We start from the raw sequence: 10,887 nt of genomic DNA on the forward strand, positions 1-10,887 counted from the left end.
ATGTGTTGGAGGCTGCAGAAGGATTGGCTGAATCTGTAAAGGTCACCTGACAGAAGTAATAAATATATTTAAAAAGGTAGTGTTTTCAGTGTATAGTAGACATACAGAGAGTGAGAGTTCGGGTATACATATATTTCGATAGATATGTGTTTGCGCGTGCTTGTGAGTTCTCTGTATGCGTTCTGTATGTGAATGGTTATGTGGGGATACTTGTGTCTAATCTGAGGCCGGAGGATGCTACTGACCTTTTGCGTGAATTCTACAGGGAGTTTCATGCAAGGCTGTGTACAATGGAACCAGCTCCCTCTTGAACAGGCCCATACTGTACTTTTGTAATTCCATGTTGGTTGGTACCGGAGCTTGGCTGTGTGCACTCAATGAGCGGAATCAGGCCATAATGCTGCATAGCTGATACCTCACTTTACCTCTCTGCTGGGTGCTTTACTGTTCTAATGCAGAAAACTGTGTTTGATTGTATTTTTAACAGGGCGAGGAAAAAAAAAAGTCCATATTCACATCAATACATCTTCATACGCAAATATATGTTATATTTGCTTAGTCAAGTTCTTCAGTGATTTTCCCCTTTCCAAAACACACTCACACACACCCACAAATCTAAATCAGTATGACCAATGCTTTTGTCAAAGTACATGTTACTCCCACCTCTCTAGGTCATCTCAGTCATGACTGACAGGCAGGCTGCAGCGTAGTTGATATCCTTATTTGTAGGGAGGTGTTACTGTCGACAAGGAAGCATGGGGAGAAAAATCCATTAGAAATATTGTATGCAGGAAACAGAATTTCTCACATTTACCAGCTCAAGGTAGTTCAACCGTTTACTGGCTGAGCCAGATCATGTGGACTTTAAAGCTTTTACTGTGATTCTTCAGTGTATAAGGAAAAACAAACTCAAACTGTGTTTCTATGATTTGTATAAAAGCCTTTTAAAATTACTATTTAATAAACATTATAGTAGAGATTTTTTTTTTTTCTTGGCTCATTTCCTTTGCATCTGGGGGCTGCTGCTTTGGCTGCCTTTTCATTTGCTCCAACAATCCAGCAAGGAAGAGCTGCAAACAATAACCAGCTTCTGTTTGCACTGTTGATATGGGTACTGATGAGTGCGTGATCACCTACTGCCCGTTGAACTGGATGCAAGCTGGATGTGTCAAGACAGATGGTGATACTCATTCCCACCTGGAGTTGCTGCTTGTGCACAACTGCATACAACTAAAGATAAAGAGAGGCACACACACACACAAATACCTCTCCTAACACTGCTTCCTTTAGCACTGATTCATTACAGTGTTCTTTATCCTGGTGTAATTGATAGCCACATACAAGGAGGTGACAACAGGGTACAGGTATCTTCTTGTCCTGTGTGCTCTGATCTCCCAGAAGTGGGCCACTGTGAGATACAGGAAGCCAGACTAGATGGGCTCTTGGCCAGATCCAGAAAGACTCTTATACTATTTACCTTAATCTGGCCAGCTTATTCTAACAATTTGAAGGGCCAGAAGATAGATGGGGCCACTGAACCCCCACCTCCACCTCTGAACACAGTCTTCAGAGACTACTCAAGGTGGTCCCCATACACCTTAGGGACCGTTTTCATAGCTGTGCAGTACAGGAGTGAGGAGCTGAGGTTTCTGATATGAAAGTTGAGAATCTCAGAAAGCAGAAATTGTACCCCGTATCACATTCTTTTTTGTTTCCTAAGCGAGAGTCCAACCACAGTGTACTCATGACACACTTGTCACTTATCTTGTAGTCTCCTTCATGCTGAGTTGTTATCCGAGACTTCAAGTCCAATCTTAAGCATACCAGCCAGGGCTCTGGGAGGAATTTTATCAGGGGGTACAAAGTTTCTTTTGGGCCCCTTTGCAAAGGGGGTGGGGTGAAACAGAGTGGGGGAGGATGGTGACAGGGGAGCAGAATTGGAGATAGGGAGTGGCAAAACAAGGTTGGGGAACACTCCTTCATGGCAAGCAGATCCACAAGCCAAAGAGATACTGTAGCAGCCAGTTTCTTCCAAGATTTGACACTGTGTTACCAAGTGTCATGTATGGTCCAGCATATATGGCTTGCGAGTACCTGCAGCCCCACACTCATGGTAGTGTCCCCAGCATCCCATGCAGGCAACAAGTCTGAATAGATAGGAAAATGTAAGATCGTAGGAAATTTCTGGGGCCCCTCCTTTGGCTCCTGGGCCCCGTTTTTGACTCTGGGGGTACAAACTACCCCCTTTACCCCCCTCTCCTAGGCCCTGATACCAGCCATTGTCAGATCCGATGCTTTGCAGGTCCTGACTGCCATAAAGCAGTCAGCACTAGTGTCAAAAGGCACTCTGTCTGCGCACTACACAGTGTGCTGTTGGCAACACTGGTAGGAAGGCCTGAAGCTTCCCACCTGTGTTGTCACATTTCCCACTGATTGTCAGAGTGGGTAAGTCAGTGGGAGAAGTGGGAGGGGATGGCATGAGGGTGGAACAGAGGTGGGGAGAGGTGAAACAGGGCAGGGGTGAGAAGGAGTGGGGGTGGATTGGGTCCTGGGAAGGGGGCAGGATCAGCGGTGCCAGTGCTGCTGTTATCCTAACCCCCTAGCCAGACCTGATCCTGTGATGTGGGTAAACACAGACTTGCAACAACTATTTATCTGTTGAAGGTCTGAGTAGACCTGCCCACACTGTGGAGTCTTGCCTTCAGGTAAGGAAATACTGTCCCCTTATCTGGAGGAGACTTATGCAACTGTCCCTTCCCCACCATAGGTTGCAGCAGTCATCATGTTGGCCCCACTGTATCAATGGACAGGGGCAGAATGAAGAAGATCAAGCTGTTCATCAGAGGTTTCCACAGCTCTTTGCAAGAACTCAATATTATATTGAAGTTGTTAAGTTTTTGTAACTAATCATAGGAAAATGGCTTTTTCATTTCTTCAAAAGGTAAAAGCAAACACAGATGTTCACAACAAGCTCTTTTCCCAAGCAAGAAAACACGGGGTGTGCAGAGCTTTCCTTTTTCTAGCCTGCAGTGCCCTGGTGTCAGTGTGGAGTGGTGCTGCAGCTCGAGCTGCCCTGTGCACAATCGTCCTGGTTTCCCACATTCCAGCGATGGTCCTGGCCCCTGTGCCGCCCTGGGGCAACCCTGGAAAGACCACGCACCTGCTGACCTCTTCCCAGGTATGCCAGTGCCATGCTCATATTTTCTGATAATATTTACTGGAATTTCCATCTTTCCCAAAAAGAAGCAGAGGTTTAGCCTCTTCTGTAATCCCACGGCTTTTTCCACCGTTCCATGACATGTAATGCTCACATTTACTTTTTTCTTGCACGATATTCTAGCAGTGAAATATTTGACATTTCTAATGTATTAATAGTGCCTGCTGGCATCCAGCAATCTGTTATTTACAGAGCACGCTTCCCCCTTATCTTCCTTTTCTCTACAAATGTTTACACAGGCCTGTGGAAAATGGTGCCAGATTGAGGCACGGCCAAGGTCTCAAACTGGAAGAGGTACAGTGACTGAGAAGAAACATAGGCCACCTGGATCCCGGAGCCATTCTAGCCGCATTTGTGAGGAGAAGTGACACTTGGCTTTCCATCTTCCTATCTTTCAGCCAGGCTTATCACAGCTGGAAGTAAATCAAGCCTTGTGGAATGTTTGTGGCTTTGGGGCAAAATGCTCATCTGTCCAGTGACGGAATGTGCTTTTGACAGGGTGTTTCTGTAGTGGTTGGATTTCATATACCTCCTTGAAGGTTGTGTGTGTTATGTGTGTGTATATGTATGTGTCTTTACTACACTTCACTTCTGTATGACATATGTCCCCCACTTGAGTGTTATCCCCAGCAATGTTACTACCATTCTTTATTGAATACACATTCACATCTCAGTACAAAGCACCTTACAAAATTTCACATGCAAAAATTGACAGGTCTCTGCCCCTAAAGAGCTTAAGTGAGAGCGGTTTAAATTTATATTACATAAACACATGCAGCTATAGTGCAGGAGAAAATGCAACTGTTTATTTCAAAATGACACCATGTTCAGAACTGGGATTTTGCCCAGGACAACTGTTGCCAACACTGCTCTAACATGTATACAAACAACATGTACCATTCCAAACAAACTACATACATGCATACTAGATGCATACAAACTACATGTACATGTACATCTACCACTACCTCAGGTCTGAGTCTGCCTGAGTCTGAGAATTAAACACAACTCAATTCTAACTAGAGCAGCTAAAATGCAGTGTGTGACTGTTTGGGGACTGTTGACCAGGTAGAAGAGAAAAGTGCTTCTAATTAGGCTAACAGTCAGGGCCTCGGAGAGAAATTTTATCAGGAGGTACAGAGTTTCTTTTGGGTCACTTCCCAAAGAGGGAGGGAGTGAAACAAAGTGTGGGGTGGCGATGGGGCTGAGTAGAATGGGGCAAAACAGGAAGGGGGAAAGGGGCAACAGCCGGAATAGCCTTGGAGCCAGATCTACCAGTTTTCCCAATGCAGAGGTCAGGTCTGTCTTGTCTGCCCTGCGCAGGCACCTAGATACAGAAAACCAAACACACTCCTAAGTCTCTCTAAAATTTTCCCAATATAGAAAATCATTGCAGGAGATTAGTATCATTGTATTTAGGCTCACACTAGAATGGAAAGTGTCCTGTGTGCACCAAAACTGACTTCTGCAGCAGCTGTAGCCCCACAGCTGGGTCCCTCAGTTTCTCTCTGCTCCTTCATGGTTAGTAGATCCACAAGCCAAAGGACTACTGTAGCAGGTCAGTTTCCTTGGGAATTGAGGATTTTAGAAGGGATGAGAATTGTTATAAGGGTTAGGAGAGAGAAGAAGAGACGTTTCCTATCCTTACAACCCAATCCTGTCCCTCACCACTCCATAGCATGTGGCTGCACCAATGGAAGGCACATTGCATGCTGTGTTGGGGGGGGGGGATGGCCAGCAAGAGGTAAGTAAAAAACCAGGAGACTGCCTGGTTGCCTGTTGGTCTTTAGAGGAAGGGAGATAGGATGAGGGATATACTACTGCTGCTAGTATCGCTCCCTCCCTCCCCTGAACCTTTCTTGGTCCTCTCTCTTCCTCCCTTGAAAGAAAGTGCCCATGCAACTGACCTACCTCTTCCATTGCAGTGTCAGGCACATGTGGGGAGCTGCTGGCCACTTCCAACAGCAGCTCCATCAGGCACAGTGGCACAGTGATCTTTGCGCCCACCAGGCCTTCTACAACACCAGATCAGAAGATCAGAACTCTCTATTGGAGGGAGTGAAGACCACCAAACACTGAAGCATAGATGCCTTCAGTGGGGAAGAAAATGCCAGCAGTCTGTTTCCAAAGCAAAAGTATTTATAGGAACTTGGACAAATATTACAAAGGCATTCTTGGGCAATTAATGCTATCTGGAACGTCTCCTGCAAGCGCATCCAGGAGTTTCCTGGGTATGATTGAGTTCAGATGTGTCCTTCCAGGAAGATGCAAAGGCTTAACTCCACCCTAGTCAGAGGGTTCCTGAGGGACAAAAGGAATGGCAGGGTGTGAGCTTAAGTCATTGGTGGGAGAGACGTCCTGGGGTAAGTGTTTGAAAAGACTGTTCAGGAGGCTTGGCCACTGGGCAATGAAGCTTGATTGATTATTCTGGAACAGTGGTTCTCACACATTTAGCACCAGGACCCACTTTTTAGAATGAGAATCTATCAGGACCCACCAGAAGTGATGTCATGATGGGAGTGACATCAACAAGCAGGAAAAATTTTTAACAATCCTAGGCTGCATTCCTACCCACACTTATCCAGGAGTAAGTCCCATTTACTATCATTGTTAAAAGAATATACATAGTAGCTTGTAAAAGTACAGGTGTGTAACATTTCCCCAAATGCAGTCACATACCATGGTAGCATCAAGTCTAACCTATGAGTTAAAAAAATATTTAAATCGTATTTAAAAAAATATTGAAATGAATGGGGACCCACCTCAAATTGGCTCGCAACCCACCTAGTGAGTGCTGACCCACAGTTTGAGAAACACTGTTCTAGAAGACTTGCACCTCTAGAAACAAACAAAACTCAATTCTAACTAGAGAGCTTGCAAGCGAGATGATGCCAAGGTGGAGAGCTTGAATTTGCAAGACTCTGGAAGAGCATACTATACAGACGCTGCGCAGTTCTACAGCTGATTCATGGCCCTTAGCACCAACTTGTTTAGAGGAGCTGTGCCTCATTCATTCCAGGGTGAAGTCCTGGCTGATTCAACTCAGGTACCAAGATGGAGTTAGGAGAGACTGTGCACACTGAGAAAGTTTGGTAAATGTCAACACCGCAGCAAACTCATTTAAGCTCTTTCAGGGTACAACCCGTTGTTATGGGGAGAGCCCTAGCGCCATTCACATGGAGCTTTCTCACAGGCCTGCCTCACTGTTGATTAGACTGCTGCCCCACACAAGCCTGATTCTCAGGCAGACATAAGGCAGCTTGAATCATTAGCTGGTGTGCTGCAGGCAGAATTCATCTGAACCAAGACTCCCCCTGGCTAAGGAACTTGCTTCCAATGCCAGTGTTGACACCTGAGCTGCACATAATGGGAGAAAGAGGCGGTTAAATGGAGGACACCACTTCAGGCTGCAAGGATGGAAGTCTAATCTTTAGATGCTCCTCCACCTAGTAGTAGCGGTAGTAATAATAAATAATAATATCTCACTGCATACCGGAAACTAGTACAGCAGGAAGAATAATTCACAGCCCAATCCTATCCACACTTTCCTGGGAGTAAGCCCCATTGACTCTAATGGGACTTACTTCTGAGTAGACATGCCTAGGATTGGGCAGTCAATCTCAGCTCTTGGCCTACTCTGCTGGTTGTCTATTTGTATGGGATATTTTTTTAACACAGGGGAAAATTCAACAGTGCGATTTTTCTCCCCTGTAGCCTGAGGTGGTGCAGTCCATTTTACCACTTCTGTACTGTACTCTCATTCAGCTGCATGTGTGGACCAGGCATTGATCCGGTCTGTTCATAAAACCTTCCTTGATGAAATTTAAGCATACAATACTGACGCCTATGGATCCCTATCAGGCTGCAGCCCTTGCCTATCTTAATTTGGGAGCAGGTCCGCTGATCTTAGTGGGATTTACTTCTGAGGACAATGGAGAGGCTTGAACTGGTTCCCACCTGTGCTGAACTATGGCCAACGTACAAGAGATTTGAATGTGCAGATCCTGAGCCAGCCGAAGATTGTGTCACCGTGTGGGTCAGCTTGACCCAGTTTGCGGTGTTACTGGAGGAAAGCAATCTTACCCAACACTGTCTTCAAGCTTTTCCATCGTCACATTTGGCTTCGGCTTGATGTGAACTTCCTGTTAATTAAGCCCCAACTGTGTCAGTCATGTTGGAGCCTGTTTTGAACTCAGATGCAATGATTTTTCCAGTGCACTTAGCTGGCTCCCACATTTGAGGGCAGTCAATATGAGCAATGAACACCACAGGGTCCTGACTGAGGGTGCCACATTAACAAGCTGCACAAACCCTGTGAGCAAAGTATGCCTGAGCTCATCTGGCGGCATCTAAATACTATCCTTCCTTACATTGCCCCAAATGGGATGTAAACACAAACTGATTGGGTCTACAGGGTTAGGGAATGGATTCAAGAGACGTCAGGGATCAAGTTTGTTAGTTTGCTCTAAAAAACAAAACAAAACACACCGCCACCTTATTAACTAACTGCATATAGCAATGGCAACCAGGGCCTCATTCGAGAAGGCACTGGGAATACGAGAAAAACAAAGAGGAGCTGCCTACTCTGACTATCATAGAGTGCTAAGAAGGTATTCAAACAAAAGCAGCACCCCCGTCCAATGATACAAACAGGGATGTTCATCCCCCTCTCCCAGTGATACAAACACAGGTGTTCAAGGGAAGGCTGTGCACACTCTGCTGACATTGCTTGTGCAGACGATGAATGTGTGGTTGAGGGGGACAGGAGAGTATGCCAGCTTGGTGCTGACATGGTCTTGAAGTCCTGCCACCCATGTGTTCAGCATTTGTCCGAAGTGGGGCCAGCCTGTCCATGAAACCATGTGAAACCACCTCATCGAGTGGCAATGTCGGAGGCGTGACGCACTGACGAGCCCCCAGCTGTGTGTCTGCCACCCTCTCCAGTCTGCTGCTCTAGTAAGCACTCACATCATCTCCTGGCTCACTGACAGCATGGCCCAGGAGAAGGTGCAGGGGGTAAATTGTACCCAGGCTCGGGGCCAAGAAGGGAACCCAGGAGCCAAAGGAGGGGCCCCCCAAATGTCCTGGAATCTTACGTTTTTCGATTTCACCACTGCATTTGAGTGATGCGAACCATCTATAACTCTGGTCAGGTGCTCAAAATAGGTGATAATGAACTGCATGCATTGATTAGCACATCTGCAGAGAGACTCTGTTCATACAGCTGTATATGTGGAGGGCTGTCTCCCATAGGTAGCAGGTGGAGCACACAAGTGGTCAACAGCTTCAGTTCTGGACACCACATTCATACCATCAAATAATCACTGGGTGGGGTAGTCATGTATGAACCAGCTTCAGGTGTACAGTAATCAAGTGTTAGCACACACGTATGTGTGAGAAAGGCTCCAAAGGTGAATTGACAAGATCACCTGTTACAAGGAAATCTGGAAGTCTGGTAAACATTGTTCTTATAAGGCAGGGGTGTCCAAAGTTTTTGGCAGGAGGGCCACATCATCTTTCTGACACTGTGTTGGGGGCCGGGGGAAAACAGAACAAATTTACATTTAAAATTTGAATAAATTTACATAAGTTTACATAAATGAATATATTAACGATGGAACTTGTATGAATGAATGAAGGTCTTGCAATAGCTCAAGGCCTATAAAAGGCCTTACACAAAGCAAGGCTGGCCTTTCCTTTGCTGCCGCTACTGCATCACAGATGTGAAACAACAAGCAGCGGAGGGAACCCTCATCCACAGCATACGTGAGACATCAAACAGTTGCCCTCACGCTCAGAGCAGTTGCATCGGGCCAGTGTGGGCTCCAACAAATCTCCAGAGGGCCAGAGGCTCTTTGGAGTTTGGGGGCTCCCTGAGGGCCACATTGAGAGGCCTCAAGGGCTGCAAGTGGCCCCAGGGCCAGGGTTTGGGCACCCCTGTTATAAGGTAACAGACACAGACACACACAGAGTAGAGTGAAGATCTTACAGTAGAAAAAATGTACTGTTACTTTTAAAAGATTGAAGTTCCAAATTCATATCTCGGATTCTCAAGTGATCAGGAAAGAATGACAGAAATGTCTCAGTTTGTGGTTGGCACAGATTTGTTTACAAGTAGCTCCTTAGCATCTGCAGTCCTTGGTGATGATACCAGGAATAAATAAAGCTGACCTACCTTGTAAGGGTGTTGTAAACATTCTTGAAATAATATCTATGTGAAGCAACAGGAGCACTTAGAAAAAAGATGTTCTATAAATGCCAAGTATCTCTTATTATCTATCTCACTTTTTTGGGTCTGAGCTTTATGACTTTTGATATTCCTGAGAAAATGCAACTTTGCATAATTCTGACAAATGCATTTTTTTTCCCAAATGTGAAAGGGAATTGAGCCCCCCCCCCCATTCATGTTCTATTTCTTTCTAATAGGGAAACAGTCTGCCCACTAGCAGCCTCCAACAGAGATAGTTTGTGAAACAGGTCTAGTTTTGTTAACATCTGATGTTGCCTCAGCCACTGTTGTATAATTGCTTACAAATATTCAACATCTTAGGCCAGGGGTGCTCAATAGGTGGATCGCGATCTACCGGTAGATCGCAAGGCAAAATGAGTGGATCGCGGAGTGCCGACCCCCCCTTCGGGTGCCTCTGGGAGGAAATGCCAGGAGTAATGCCCATTGTTCTCAATGGGGCTTACTCCCAGGTAAGTGTGGCTAGGATTGCAGCCTCACAGCCTAATCCTAGGCATGTCTACTCAGGAGTAAGTCCTGTTATACTCAGTGGGGCTCAAGGTACACCAACATACATTGTACACATAAATGTTATATGTTATGATGGCGCGAACATTGTAAAAAAAACTCTGGTAGATCTCCGGGCCTTGCTGGGTTTCAAAGTAGCTCTCGAGCCAAAAAAGTGCGAGCACCCCTGTCTTAGGCTATTTCTACCGTCAAGAAGAGCAGCAGGCAAGGGTATACTTATTACCTGACCAGGAGTCCGTTGCCAGTAATAAAGGATAGACACCCCATCATCACTAACTAAGCAAGGAAATGTATTTCACAGGACTTGAGGATGGGGCACAGAAGGAATGAGAAGGCAGTGGGGTGGGGAGGAGGGCAAATCAGGCCCCGGAAGGGGGCAGGTTCAACAGCAGCATTATCTGCCAAATCCTAACTCCTTTCCTGTGCCCCCTTAGCCTTCAGCGGTTAACATGGTGATGCAAGCAATATTGCTGATGCAGGTCCAGGTTGACTCATCGTGGCAGTGGGGACTTACCTCAGGGCAAGGGAATAAATGTTCCCTTAACCTGAGGAGGCCTGAATATGCCAAAACTTCCCTGTGGGATACAGCAGATGCCACGTTGGCACCACAGCATCTCTGTGAGGGGACTTAGGTAGGATTGGGCTGTAAAAGGGATTCATATTTCCAAGCTCTTCAGCAGGGATGTGCTGATTAAGAAGATAGGATCTGGACATCTGATGTCACCTGGATTTGCAGATCATGGGCAGTGTGGCCAAGGAAGATGGGCTTGTTTGCCTTGAGCATTTTGGAATGGCTGCTGTGAAGAAAAGAATCATATTAGTAAGGATGGGAGGGACTCAGTGCTTCTGAAGAGAAGAGTCAAGCACAGGTGTTCAGAATTGTGGGACGGGGCTGCCGGTTTGAGGAGGTGGAAAG

This window comes from Tiliqua scincoides, chromosome 1 (assembly GCF_035046505.1).
Source record: "Tiliqua scincoides isolate rTilSci1 chromosome 1, rTilSci1.hap2, whole genome shotgun sequence".
NCBI lineage: Eukaryota > Metazoa > Chordata > Lepidosauria > Squamata > Scincidae > Tiliqua > Tiliqua scincoides.